General features: G+C 38.8%; 1 long non-coding RNA gene across 1 annotated transcript; it reads right to left on the bottom strand.

Moving 5' to 3' along the window:
- Positions 1–1,072: 1,072 nt before the first annotated feature.
- On the bottom strand, positions 1,073–7,996 carry LOC123634687. Its single transcript, XR_006733980.1, has 2 exons — positions 7,893–7,996; positions 1,073–1,253 (listed from the first exon to the last, which is right to left on the bottom strand). It is a non-coding gene; the product is annotated as an uncharacterized LOC123634687 (long non-coding RNA).
- Between the last annotated feature and the right edge of the window lie 5,334 nt (positions 7,997–13,330).

Here is a 13,330-nt window from a genome sequence, read left to right as displayed (position 1 = left end):
CTTAAAGTATTCCCCTTTAGAAAAACTTGATTTTTTTTTTTTATAAAGATGCCAGAAATAGACCATTGAAAGGAGCATACCCTTGAAATACACAAATCAACTGCGGGACAGCAAGTGAATTCATCTTTTCTTTCCCTGCCCAACATCCCTCTCAACAGAAAACGTGGAATAAAAAGCATAATAAAAATTCTAAAAACAGGAGTAAAGTTAGAACTATAACGTATGCCTCTTAAACAGTATATTTTAAAAACAAATGAACATATACCAGTTAGCTAGCTGTAACCATTCCACAATCTATATATACTTCAAAACATCATGTTGTACATGATAAATCCATACAATTTTATTTGTCAATTTAAAATACATAAATAAATTTGAGGGAAAAAAACTCCCCAAACAAACAAAGAAACCAAATGAAAATGAAAGTGATGTCTTTCACCATAAGAAGTCACATTTGGATGAGATTTATTTATTTGTTCTTGGCAATGCTTATATTTCTATTTAATATTATTATGCTCTCAGCTAAAAAGGTTGCCTCAAATTTCATAAAGATTTTTTTCTCAATTCACCTTTAGGATATTTGATTACTGGGGTGATAGGGCAGTCCTTGAAGAAATATTTATCTTTCTCTGAAAAAGACACTCAAACATCATTGGAAAATCATAGCAATAAAAGGTAGATTCCTAGAATCTTATAAGAAGCTTTTAATTACTGGCAGTTAAGGATTAAATTCTTGGAAATGCATGAAACTCTATCTTCTTATATGACTTTTTTTTTTTCCTGTACTAGGATTTCTTTCTTTCCTTCTCTCTTCAACTCTAGCACCTGCCATACATACATTTTTCCTAGATCCATTAGGAAAATTTAATAACCAAATGTCTATCTAGTGAGAAAGAAATTTCTAAAGTTCGGCACTGTGTTAATTTGTATTTTTTTCCTGTCTTGCATGTTGTATGCAAGCACCACAAAAATTAACCTTTTGAACACAGATTGATTCTGACAGCTTTTATTTTATGTGATTTCCAAGAATTGGTATAGAAATGCTTCTTAATTGAAATAGTTCTCCGTTTTTGGTTTTTATTTTATTGTCCTTTACTTCTTGACATCTTGTACATTAAATCAGAGGCTGTTTTAGAGACAGGAAATGACAGCTTTTTCAGAGCCCGACTGGATCCTGATAGATCTGCATTTCTCAAAGCAGACAAGTTGCTCTCGCCAGCCTCGAGAAGCTTCCTTCATGATGGGCACGTCACCTAGAAACACAACCATAAACTGCAGGTTAATCACCAAGGAACGGCTCGTGTCAATTCCCCACGGCCCTGCTTCCTATCTAAGAGGAATAAAGCCAGGAACTATTTTTTCTTTGCTATTTAATTTAAAAGAATCTGGGCTCAACTTTAGTTTGAAATTATATTTCCTCTCGGCCAGGATGGAAAGGCTACTCATGTAATTTAGCAGTGAGTTGTAAAGAAAAATCAAAGCATCCTCATGGAATGTTTTTCCCCGTAGTATCTTCCCGTCATGAGAGAACACATAAAGTGAATGAAATGTGACACAGGCATGCACAGAGAACACATTTGTTACACTGAAATTCTGAGGAAAACGCTATTTGTGTTGCTGTGATGTTTTGGAGTTAGAAAAGGGTTATTTGGGAAAAAAAGTATTTATATCAGTCAGTAGAAATGAAAATGAGACAGGAAGCAAAAATATGATAGCACAGTAAAGAGCAGCACAGCAGACCAGACCAGCCCTCGTTAGAGACAGAAAGCAAACATTTCATAATGGGAACGGTAACAACATGAGTATTTGAGATTTGTTTTTCAGTTCTACCTAACTCTTTGTAACTTTACAATGTAAGATTCAGAAATTGGAGCCAATTACCATAATATGTGGTGGTTTGGTGGGAGCATGTTCTACATCAGACAGTTAAAAGGTTTTATTGCTATTAGGAGCATGTTAATGCCCTTGATAATGTCTCTACTTGCTTTGTAATGTCTCTTGTTGAAGTATAGAATTCTTTTATCTTCTTATTACATTATGCAAAAACTTGAATTGAAAAGATATTTGCAGGAACATTTAAAGTAGTGCATCAATCAGCTTCAAAGAAGAGAAAATGTTCTCAGAATAGCTTATAAAAGGATAACTGTCAGTTTTATTTTGGATGAACAAAGGCGGCAACGTAAAAAGCACTTTATTGTAAAAGCATACTGTGCAATTCAATAAATATGCCACATAAATATAAAAGAGAAGAAAGTTCATAATTATCTGATGACTTAAATGTAATTTAAGTAACACTTTTAAAATGCATCTAGCAGTGAAGTACTCTTTTTCTAGTGAGTACTGGGTTCTAGCCTCTCGGTGCCCATTAGGTGATAACTTAACACTGTCTCTCTTTCTCTCTCTCTCTCTGATAACGTAAGGATTTGAATGGATTAGTCATGGTCCTGTTTTTAATATAGCTCAAAAAGATACAGAAGGAGTGTGTGTGGAAAGCATTAGCAAAAGTTTTAACAACCACTTAATGGTGAAAGGTTTTCAAAATGATTTCTTATCTGTACGGTTTCTCATTGTCATTGCTGCTATAAGGCAATTTTAAATTTGAATGTAACTGTTTTGTGACTTGAAATAGCATTTCCAGGCATTTTATGTTTATTAGGAAAAGCCATTAGCAGTGTCATCTCTGGACTTTCTAAATCAGGGGTGCTTTGCTACTTTTTATATGAGTATATATTTACACTTTCCTTAGAAATATTTTTCTTACTTTAGAAAGATGGTTTTTGACTGTAAATGCTAACTATATCCCCTTATTTTTCAAATACATCCCCCAGGTCATGAATTTTAACCAGATAAATATTGCAGAGATGATTCTTTTTGATAAGGTTCAAAAATCTACAATGTGAACTACCTATTTAAAGAAAATATTCAGTTTCAGCACATGGAAAGCATAATAGAAATTTTCAGAATAGGAAAAAAAATTTACAGAACTGAACTTTTCTATAACTTATATTTCTACACATGTCAATATGTATCTAGGCATGGACAGTCAGTTCCCTGCATGTAGAAGGCACTTTTTAATTATTTGTTGGTTAAGGTTAGGATATAAAAAGAAATATCCCAATCAGTAAAAGTCTGTCTTTTGTTTTGTAACCTGACAAAGGGTCACTAATCCCTTATTAAATACAGTAATATAAATTTTCTCCCAGACTTAGGGCTTTTCAAGATTCAATAATTTCATTTGATGTCAAATAAAATAACGAGGTTAATTCACACTCCCACACCATTGTACCTTGTAAAATTACATTAATGCTTGTAACATTTCTAAGAAAAAAAAAATCTTCATTTATTTTAAAACTGCAAATATGGCGCCTTGTAATAAGAAATCAATTCATAACTTTATTTGTGACATCATTTTGCTGGCAACTTATTTCTCATGGCTATTGTACATGATGCCTAATTCGTTAAAATAATTGTCTCCTGCTTTCTGTGAATGCCACACAGACTCTTTACAGAAACAGTACTCAGTCCACTGCTAGTCTCTGATCTACCCTATTTTCTCGTTGTTCCTTTTTTTTGGCCTGTTTGGGAACACACTTATTTTGAAAGTATGAGGAAAATTATCTCATAAAAGAAATTTAATAACAACAGAACTGAGATTTCAAAAACGTAGAAGTTTTAAGTTATTGAACTATGGGAAAAGCTGTAATTTATAACCAGCAAGTTAGTATGTTGTACACATCTGTGTACTGTTTCAGAAAATAAAGGTTGTTACCATAGCAACTGCCACATAATATGGAACATACGTTATTTGTGAGATGCCAGGCTTCGTGTTAAAAAAAAAACAGAACTCCTTCCTCATGGCTTCTCCATAATGTTTCAAGGATTTCTACCTTTTCTTTATTATTGTAAGGGATTCTCATCTTTTCTGTCCTGTCATTTTAAATAATCTTTTTATTTTCATTTTCTCATTCTTTTAGAGTTTGTTAGCTACATTAATGAGTTTGCATAGTACTGTTATGATTTGGTGACCACCTCTAAGGCATTTTCTCACCTATTCTTATTTTGTTAATTTTTAAGAAATTCTAGTTAATTTTTTCGATATATTTACTATATTAATAGTAAGAACACATTTAATTACTGTGACTACAAAAGGTGTACATGGTAATATTTTATCTGTTGGCCCTTTGAGGATTTTATAATTTTGTATTGCATGACCACTATGGTATTTAACCATTTTTTAAGAAATAAAATTGTCACTTAGAAGTACATATCTATTTTATAGGGTTCATTTTTCATGTCACATTTAATTTCACTTGAAATCATCATTTAGATGGTATTGATCATTTTATGATGTCAAAATGTAACTTCTTAAAAAGAGTAGATTTCTAGTCTTTTGGTAAGTGGTAATGCCAATGAATAAGAAAGCTGACAAACAATCTGAAGTCTCAATTTTAATCGAAGTCCTTTTAGTTTTATAGGCAGAATAATGAATCAATAAAAGGAAGGAGGTAATAATGCAAAATAGAGGACCCTTCGATATGGCTGGACAAGAGCTCAGAATGTCCAACTGGTTTGAAATAAAAGTCTGAAAACAGCTTGACACGTTAGAGATGGTTTTTGACTTGGTTGGATCCATTTTGTGGCAGAGATTTTTGATAATGTAGATGTATCCGATAAGATTGAATTTCTTGTTTGTGGAGAGGTTTGAGTCCAGATTCAATGTATTATTGCAATCACTGACAAATTTTTATCAGGCTAGAGGTTTTCTGAAGAGTAGCATTTGAGTTTTTCTTTCTGCTGGGACAGGATGCTGGGTACTAGCTCTCCATAGAGACAACTGTCTCTGTATTTTCAGAATGGTCTGTGTCATAAAAATGTACTGTATCAATCCTAAAAACAAAACACTTCTGGGGAAAAATGGCAGAATGAATAATACTCCTCTTTTCTTAAAAAAGTAATGGTTTAAGCAATAAACATTTATTAAATATCTATGTGCCAGGCACAGTTTTGGGGATATAAAGATGAATAACAGAGCTTCCCTGTCTCCAGGGAACTCACCAATATAACCAGGCAGAGAAGCGCACCACTAACTGCCACAAAGAGCTGTGTGCTATAACACGATTTTTCCATAGGCCTCGCCAGTCAACAACAACAGTAATCACAGCCAACATTTATTGAACACTTACTTTTTGGCAGGCACCTCAGATGCATTTAATCTATGCAATGGTTTTACTGAGAAGAAATGGAGGCTTAAGAGTTTGAATAATTGCCTAAGATTACACAGTGAGTAGGGATTCTTATGCCTGTTACATCTAAAACAGTATCTAAAATGCCAGTTGTTCCTCTTCACTCTTACCATCCTCGTCCCTGGCACCTTCCTCTCTCACTGGGCTCTGCAGGAGCCGCCTGACTGGCTTCCCTGCTCCCTTTGCCTCTAGGGTCCATGTCCACACAGCTCCCAGGGTTGCTTGTATGAACATAAATCAGCTCACGTGTCTCCCGGGCGTGGCCCTTCTGGTGGCTTCCCATTACACTGAGAATATGATCCATGGCTTACCAGGCCCTGCAGAGTTTGCCAGCCCCACCCCCAGACCCCTTAAGCTTCACTTCTTACTGCTGTCTCCCTTGCTTGTTCACTGTGCTTTAGAGCAGGGATCAGCAAAATTGCTTCTGTGAAGGGCCAGGTAGTAAATATTTTAGTCTCTGCAGGCCATACCGTCTCTGTCCCGACTGCTCAACCTTGCTATTGCAGCATGAAAGCAGCCGTAGATAATAGATGAACAAATGAGTGTGGCTGTGTTCCAATAAAACTTTATTTACATAAACAAAACTACAGCAGACTGTAGTTTGTTGATCCTTGGTTTAGACTTACTATCTTTCTTTGTGTCTCTCCAATTTCCCAAGCTTTTCCTACCTTAGGGCCCCCACTCTGTTCCCCGGTCTTCCCTGGGCTGCCTCTTGGCGGCCGTGGAGCCCGCACTGTGCATGAGAGGCTGACTTGGCCTCCAGGTTTAAGCAGTTCCCCTCCACCCCATCGGAACCCATCATCGCCCATTTTATCGTCCTCACAGTTCTTACGACAGGAAAAGCCTCCTGCATTTATTTGCTTACTTGTTTCTTGTCTGTCTTCAGTCGCACGGGGCACAAGCCTGGCTGAATCCAAAGCTTGTGCTGCTAATGATTTCTCAACATCCCCCTTCTGGAAAAACGAGGTCACACTAATAATTTGAGGGATTTATCACACTGGCCTCAGAGGACCCGGCGAAGCGCCAGCCCCACGTGTTCCGGCTGACCCAGGGAGTTTCCCCGCGCACCGGTGTGTGAGCTGGCGCCTTGCCCCCTGGTGTCGCGCAGTGCTGGCCTTCCCAGGCCGCTCCCGCTGCGTTTGCTGCCGCCGCCGCCGTGGCTGCTCGGCCCACTGCCTCCCTCAGGCTCCTCCGCCGCCCCCACTGCATGGTTCTGCGCCACTGGACACCCTGGGCGTCCCGTGACACACCACCTCTGGGTGTCACAGAGACCACTTGGCCACACTGCAGCCATTTCTGCAGAGCATCAGAGCCTTTTGCTGAGACTACCCTTCCTTCCAGTCCCGCTAGATGCCACCACTTCAATGAGCCAAGCTGCCTCTGGTCGATGGCGGAGTTAGGAAGAATATCCTCTTTTCTGTTTTCTCTCAACATAGTGGTTCTGAATTAGTGCTGCTTATGCCCTCAAATGGAAGAATTTTCCAATTTTACTTACCACCATCTCTCTTCCTAAATGTGATAGCTGATACTTTCATGGTGCTCGTTGTGTGCCTGGCACCGTTGGGAGAGCTTTACGTACATTAACTTGTGTAATTCTCACAACAGACCCACGAGGCAGGAATACTATTATCATCATCTCCACTGAGACGACAGAAGGACGGGTGGGGTCCTCTCATGCAAGAGATCAATACCATGCTCCACATCTCTCTTCTACTCTCATCCTGGGGCTAGTTACCCCACCAGGTACCCCCTCAGTGCCCATGTGCAGAGATTCCTGGGTGCACACCACTGGTTTGCTGGATCTGTGCAATTATGAGTGACCTTAGGCTCAAGTGTGGACTGTTCTCCCTACACTCTTCTTCAAGTAAGGTGCTAAGGTAGATACTTGAACTGTGTCTGTAACACAAAGGAGGAGTTGGGAACTCTTCAGGGAAGAAAGTGAGATTTGAAATGCATCCTGAAAGATGAATATGATTTTGTTAGTCAGAGGCGTTGGAAAAGGACATAACCAGACCAAGGGGCCGTACAAAACTGCACGCCCTGCAAGACAGGAGCAGGCCAAGACATGGCAAGAAAGAAGGCTGGGCAAAGAGAATGGGCTTGATTTTGAAGAGCCCTGATGCTAAGGAATTTGGACTTTATTTTGTAGACAAGGACAGGCGTGGGAGAGTGGGGGACTAGTGACAGCTTTAACACACAAGAGCTCTATATAAAAAGAGCTCTCTGATACTCCTGTTGAGTGGAAGTTTACAATCTGTGGTTCAAAGTCTCCTTGACATCTCCTTGGTCTGTGGGTAGTCTGTGGACTTACCTTTTATAATATTTTTGGGACAAGACTCTGCTTTCATGGCTGTAATGCAAATTAATTATTGATAATGCCCCGTATCAGAATTGGTTTCATTCTCCTCATTTCTCCTGATAGTTTCCCATCTCTACACCTGTTCCCACCCTCTGCCCCAGTAGGAGTGAAGATGATTCTTGAGTGTTATTCTACTGATGTGGCCCCAACAGGTTCTAGAGGACCCTACCCATGCAGATGACATCATGCCTGATTGTCTTGAATGGCTTTAATCCATGTAAACCAGTCTTTGGGCTCTATATCAAATCTCCCAGTCACCTCCCAGCTGTGAAGATTATGAATGTACTAACTCTTAGCCTTGGGAGCTGCATGCCAAGTGTGGTCATCTCTAATGACTTTGGAGGCTCTCCAGTTTTCATATTAGGCAGTCTTTTATGTTTCATTTTACCTCCTCTTATGACTCCCTTCTAACTGGCATGCTAATGAAGTTCTTCTGTGACATAATGATGCTCCAATTGAAGCATGTCTTCCCTTTGGGAATCAAATGCCCATTTGAAATTAATGAGTCTCTTTTACCCAAAGCACTTCTGAAAGTTGTCAACTCTGTAAGACAGACTTATCTGACTCTTGTCAGAACTGAGGTCTTAGTTCTTTGGCAAGTTTGTATAAAACTAGAGGGGCGGGCAACCCAATCAATCTGTTCTATGTGTCCCCCCTCTACCCTGCTTCACCTGCTCCCCACCCCCACCAAGGTCTAGAAGGGGAGAGAAGTGGGGCACAATTTCCGAGGCCTGAGGGTAGTGGATCCCACAGGGGACCAGCATATAATTCTATGAGCCTTTTGAGGAATTAGAAAGAAACAATTAATGTGAAGAAACATTCACCATCCTTATTTGTTCTCCATTGTCCCAGGGTCAATCCAGGCACATGAATTTTTCTATTCGCATGATTTTCCAAGGTTTCAAAACAGTGGGATCCTTTTTGTCAAATGAAATCTTCAATGACTGCTATATGTGAGACAGATAAAAGTGGAGCTCTGGTGGCTGCAGGGGTGGTAGAGCCTGGGGGTATGTTCCCCAGTGCCCCTTTCCCACTCCCTAATGCTCCCCTCCAAAGGCAGGGCTCTGGGGAATTAGGTGTGAAACTCTTGCTCTAACCCACCGATTCATTCTGGCATCTGCTCTAGAAGGTATAGCTTATATGAAAAAAGGATTTAAAGAAACACTTTAAGAATGATTTATTTTGTCTTAATGGTGGATAACTCTAGATTTCCGTTGACTGTCATTGGAAATGGCATGACTTCTTCTTTGTATTCGAAGAACACCAAAACACAGTGGTTCTCAGAAGCATCCCTGTCCAGGGTCATCTTTGTTTTTTCCACTCCGACAATTACTCTCGTAGTGGGTTACATGTAGTACTCTTCCCACCAAGAGCGGGAAAAAGGATCCTTTTACTTTAGTACTGACTACTGTTCTATTTTCTACAGCAGGGGTGAGAATGGGCACAGAATCACACAAAATATCTATCCTAGGACCATAGGCAAGTAAAAACCAACTTATGACTATTTTTAGCCCAATCCTAGCCTTTTGAGAGAATTGGAAATATAAAACTTTGAAATCACCCACATTTAAAACTCAGAAAACAAAAAACTTTATTACACAAAGAAATTAAATAATGAAACAATAGTCATGTGGTTATAGTCAGTTCAGTTGGTGAAGGACAGGAGAAGAGGAGAGAAAGGAAGTGGGAGGGGAAGCAGGAGAGGAGGAGAGCCTGAGAAGTGGAGTGGCCTGGAGCTTGGGAGACAAGGACATCTGGCCCTGCAGGCACCCTTGGTTGCTCCCCCCCCTGGGAGCCCCATGCAGTGTCTCTCATTTGTGGGTGGTCCTCGCCTGGTGGCCAAATGGCTTCAATCCTGCCCTGATGCAACCTGCTGAGTCCCTGGAATGAACCCTTGTCATCTCCACAACTCAGAGCCCCTCCCTTCCCCTTTGGCTTGCAGGGAGGTTCCTTGTCAAAAAATTCCTGCATCTTCCTGAGAGTGCCTGCTCCAAATCCACTCTCTGCATTCAAGAAAAGTCCCTTTGCAGTGGTGCTTCTAGTCTCTTTGAGATATGTTTTTCATGAATCAAGGAGAAAAGCAAAAATTGGAAATATTTTGCTCTTTCCTGGGGTTTTAATTTTCTTCCAAAAATATTTTTTGAGAAGTACCTTTTTTCCCCTTAAGAACTCAGACCCTGATGGAGAAGTGACTTTTCTAGGACACTGTTTCCTAAACTTTAGTCATCTACATACCTCTTTCATGATCTTTGCTATATCTGCATACTATCTGTGCTATTTTTCTCAGTATTTTCTTTAAATCAATTTAAAATGGAACAATTTAGCCTTATTCCTTGATTGATTTGATAAAATTGGTGAAACCAATAGTGTGCTATATTTTTAAAAATATGCAATTAACATATTGGGGTATATGGCAACTGAAATTATTTCACCAGTGGTAAATGCTCCACCTTTTGGGAAATATATTTCTAGGAAATGGGCTGCTTCTGGCTTGTGACTTTAAATATAAACTTAGGATCTGATACAGCTCTCCACTATGTATCAAAGAGGAAAAAAATGGGAAAAGTGGTGGACTAGAAGGTTGAAAGGAGCCTGTAGGCCCAGGTAAAATTTATAAAACCTTAGGACTTTTAAAATATAAATTACATTTATTTCTCTTTATCATATATATGCATTATATTTATATCACAGTTTTTTTTTTTTTTTGAGACAGAGTCTCGCCCTATTGCCCGGGCTAGAGTGAGTGCCGTGGCATCAGCCTAGCTCACAGCAACCTCAAACTCTGGGTTTAAGAGATCCTACTGCCTCAGCCTCCTGAGTAGCTGGGACTACAGGCATGCACCACTATGCCTGGCTAATTTTTTCTATATATATTTTAGTTGGCCAGATCATTTCTTTCTATTTTTAGTAGAGACAGGGTCTCACTCTTGCTCAGGCTGGTCTCGAACTCCTGACCTCGAGCGATCCACCCACCTCGGCCTCCCAGAGTGCTAGGGATTACAGGCATGAGCCATCATGCCCGGCCACTATATCACAGTTTTGAGTGATGAAGTTATTCTAAGTCTTTTGCCCAAGAGCTGACCATCCACAAGGGCATCACATAGGTAGTTTCCTCATTAGTTTCAGCAAGTAATTCTAAGTTGCATTTTCCTGAAGGTGGTGTCCGCTCATTGTCCTGTCCTTCAATAAACAGGGTTTCTGTGAGGAAAAAAAAATTATGCTACTTAATAATACCCTCAACTAACTGAATACCTCTATGATTTCTCAGGAAAAAGATAAAATCAGGTTCCATTATTACTTTATGTTTTTCTGCTTGCCATAGAATTTCCTTTTCAGATTTCAGGGTAAATAGAACAAAGCATCAGTTTTTATAATTCATTTTTTTTCAGGAGTATCTTTTGGTGTCTCATTATTTGGAGATATCTGTGAAAAGAAGGGCCAGGAAAATAGAAAGGCATAGTTAATTGTGTAATTCGTAGTCATAGTAATTTTTTTGTTTATATGTCTTTTTGGATGCATTTTTTTCTGGGAAAGACAGAATGGAATAATTTTCTCTTTTTCCTCTCTTTTTCAAAACTCATTGATGTGACACAATGCATGTTACATAATGGTCACAGATACCATGACTTTGGGGAAGCAGGGATTCAGGTAAACATACTATACAAAGTATTTTATGAACATTTTGATTTTTGTGTTTTGAGGATAATAAAAGGATTCCTTTGCCTTTTGTAAAAGAAATCCTGAAAACAAATGAACAAATGGACTTGGCCCATGGACATCTAGCAGAGATGGTCTCTGGGAAGAATGACATTCCTTCAGCATGAAGTAGCTACAAGAAAAAGACATGTAATTAAGGAGGAAAAAAATATCAGAAACTGAAGCCATTAAAGAGACTGTGATATGAGGAAAACATTGTACAGGAGATGTGACCGAAGATCTCAGATCTGAGAGCTGAAAGGGAGTGAAACTAGTTAAAATTCCACTGCTCATTCGCTCCACGGGAGAAATAACATTCCTGTGCGATGCCACTTGCCACTTCATTTTTAGAAACAATTAAAAGATGCAAATATTTATGAATCACTGTGTATGTTGTAATCCTGTTTGAAAACAAACAGTGCCTTGTACTTCCGTTGTCAGTGCTGGTTGCTGTTGGGATTCAGGGGTTAAAGCAAGCCCTTAAAAATGAGCTCACTGCTGCTATCCAGACAAAGGGATGCAACTCCGAGAGTGTGTTCTGTTTGCCTGCAAGCTGTTGCTTATGCCAAATGAGCATTTTAAAAACCATTCAAATTAAGTTGAAAATTTGTAATTATATTTTCCCTTTTAATTGTAACTTATGCAAATGTTATATTCCAGCTGTACAAATAATTTTCGCTTCAGACTACAACATTCACATTAAATCTAGCATGTAACACCCTGATACAAGATTCTTCCCAAGCTGTAGTTGCAGATTTAGAGGGCTGGAGTTGGCTCTGTTAGTTATGGCTTCTGTTGCTGTTACCCTGCAGTTAAGTATAGATCGCAAAGTGGCAATAGAGAAGGGAGACACCTTTTCTGTAATTTGCTGGAGACGATTTATGAATAGAACACATAGGAAGAGAACGAGAAAGCAAAAAACAAAACAAAACAAACCCCCCACAAAAAGGTGAGAAGTCTGAGAAACCTGGATGCTTGGTAAAGTGGAGAGAGCATCCTTTCTGTAATTGATGAATTCAGCTTTCAGTGAATTAGTTACAGGAAGGGGATGCATGTGACTCATTTGTTAATTGTCATGCATTTTAAACCATTTAGTGCAAACAGAAATCGAGTATTTTCCAATTTCATGAAAATTTCACATCGGGAAATCATGTACAAAACCATTAGAATTTTTAACAAGAGTGAAAAAAGCACAGATTGTTTTAAATACATGCAAACATACATTATTTAAGGGATCACAAACTGAGAAATAAAACAAAAAAGAAAAAAAACCTCATATAAGTACACTATATTGTTCTAATTGCTGAAGAGTTTTGTTTACCTAAATTTGGGAAAATTTTCACATTCTTGGTAGAGGAACATGAGGAACCTTGATTTATTTCAATCTAGTTGACTGCTGATCAGCTTTTTTGTGATTAACAACGTTCTGGAAGACAAAAGAAGATAGTTTATGACACATCCTTAAGTAATTCATAACCTTGTTGATAAATAAGGAAAACTTATGGAAATAGATGGACCATAATAAAATGACACATGTGTGTTTATAGACCGAGGAGAGAGTCCAACAAACACTTCATTACTTGTTGGTACACTGAGATTTAGTGTGGTTTAGAGATTTGTTTAAGGTCACACATCTAATAGTGATAACATGTTGGAAATCTAAGAGGTCTAATATAAATTCTTGTCTTTTGTTTTTCCATCATTAAGGCATTTGTCAATTGAAAGCTGCACAACTGAAGATTCTGTTTGCTAAATGTGGGTGCTTCCTACACTTGCCTGTAAAATGATCTTTGACTTGGAAAATTGTGTACTTTTTTTTTTTTTTTTTTTTGAGACAGAGTCTCCCTTTGTTGCCCGGGCTAGAGTGAGTGCCGTGGCATCAGCCTAGCTCACAGCAGCCTCAAACTCCTGGGCTCAAGCGATCCTACTGCCTCAGCCTCCCGAGCAGCTGGGACTACAGGCATGCGCCACCATGCCCGGCTAATTTTTTCTATATATATTTTTAGTTGTCCGGATAATTTTTTTATTTCTA

The sequence above is a fragment of the Lemur catta genome, chromosome 3 (genome assembly GCF_020740605.2).
Source record: "Lemur catta isolate mLemCat1 chromosome 3, mLemCat1.pri, whole genome shotgun sequence".
In the NCBI taxonomy this organism is placed as follows: Eukaryota; Metazoa; Chordata; class Mammalia; order Primates; family Lemuridae; genus Lemur; species Lemur catta.
The sequence above is the reverse complement of the archived record's forward strand: the minus strand, read 5'-3'. Positions and strand labels throughout refer to the sequence as shown.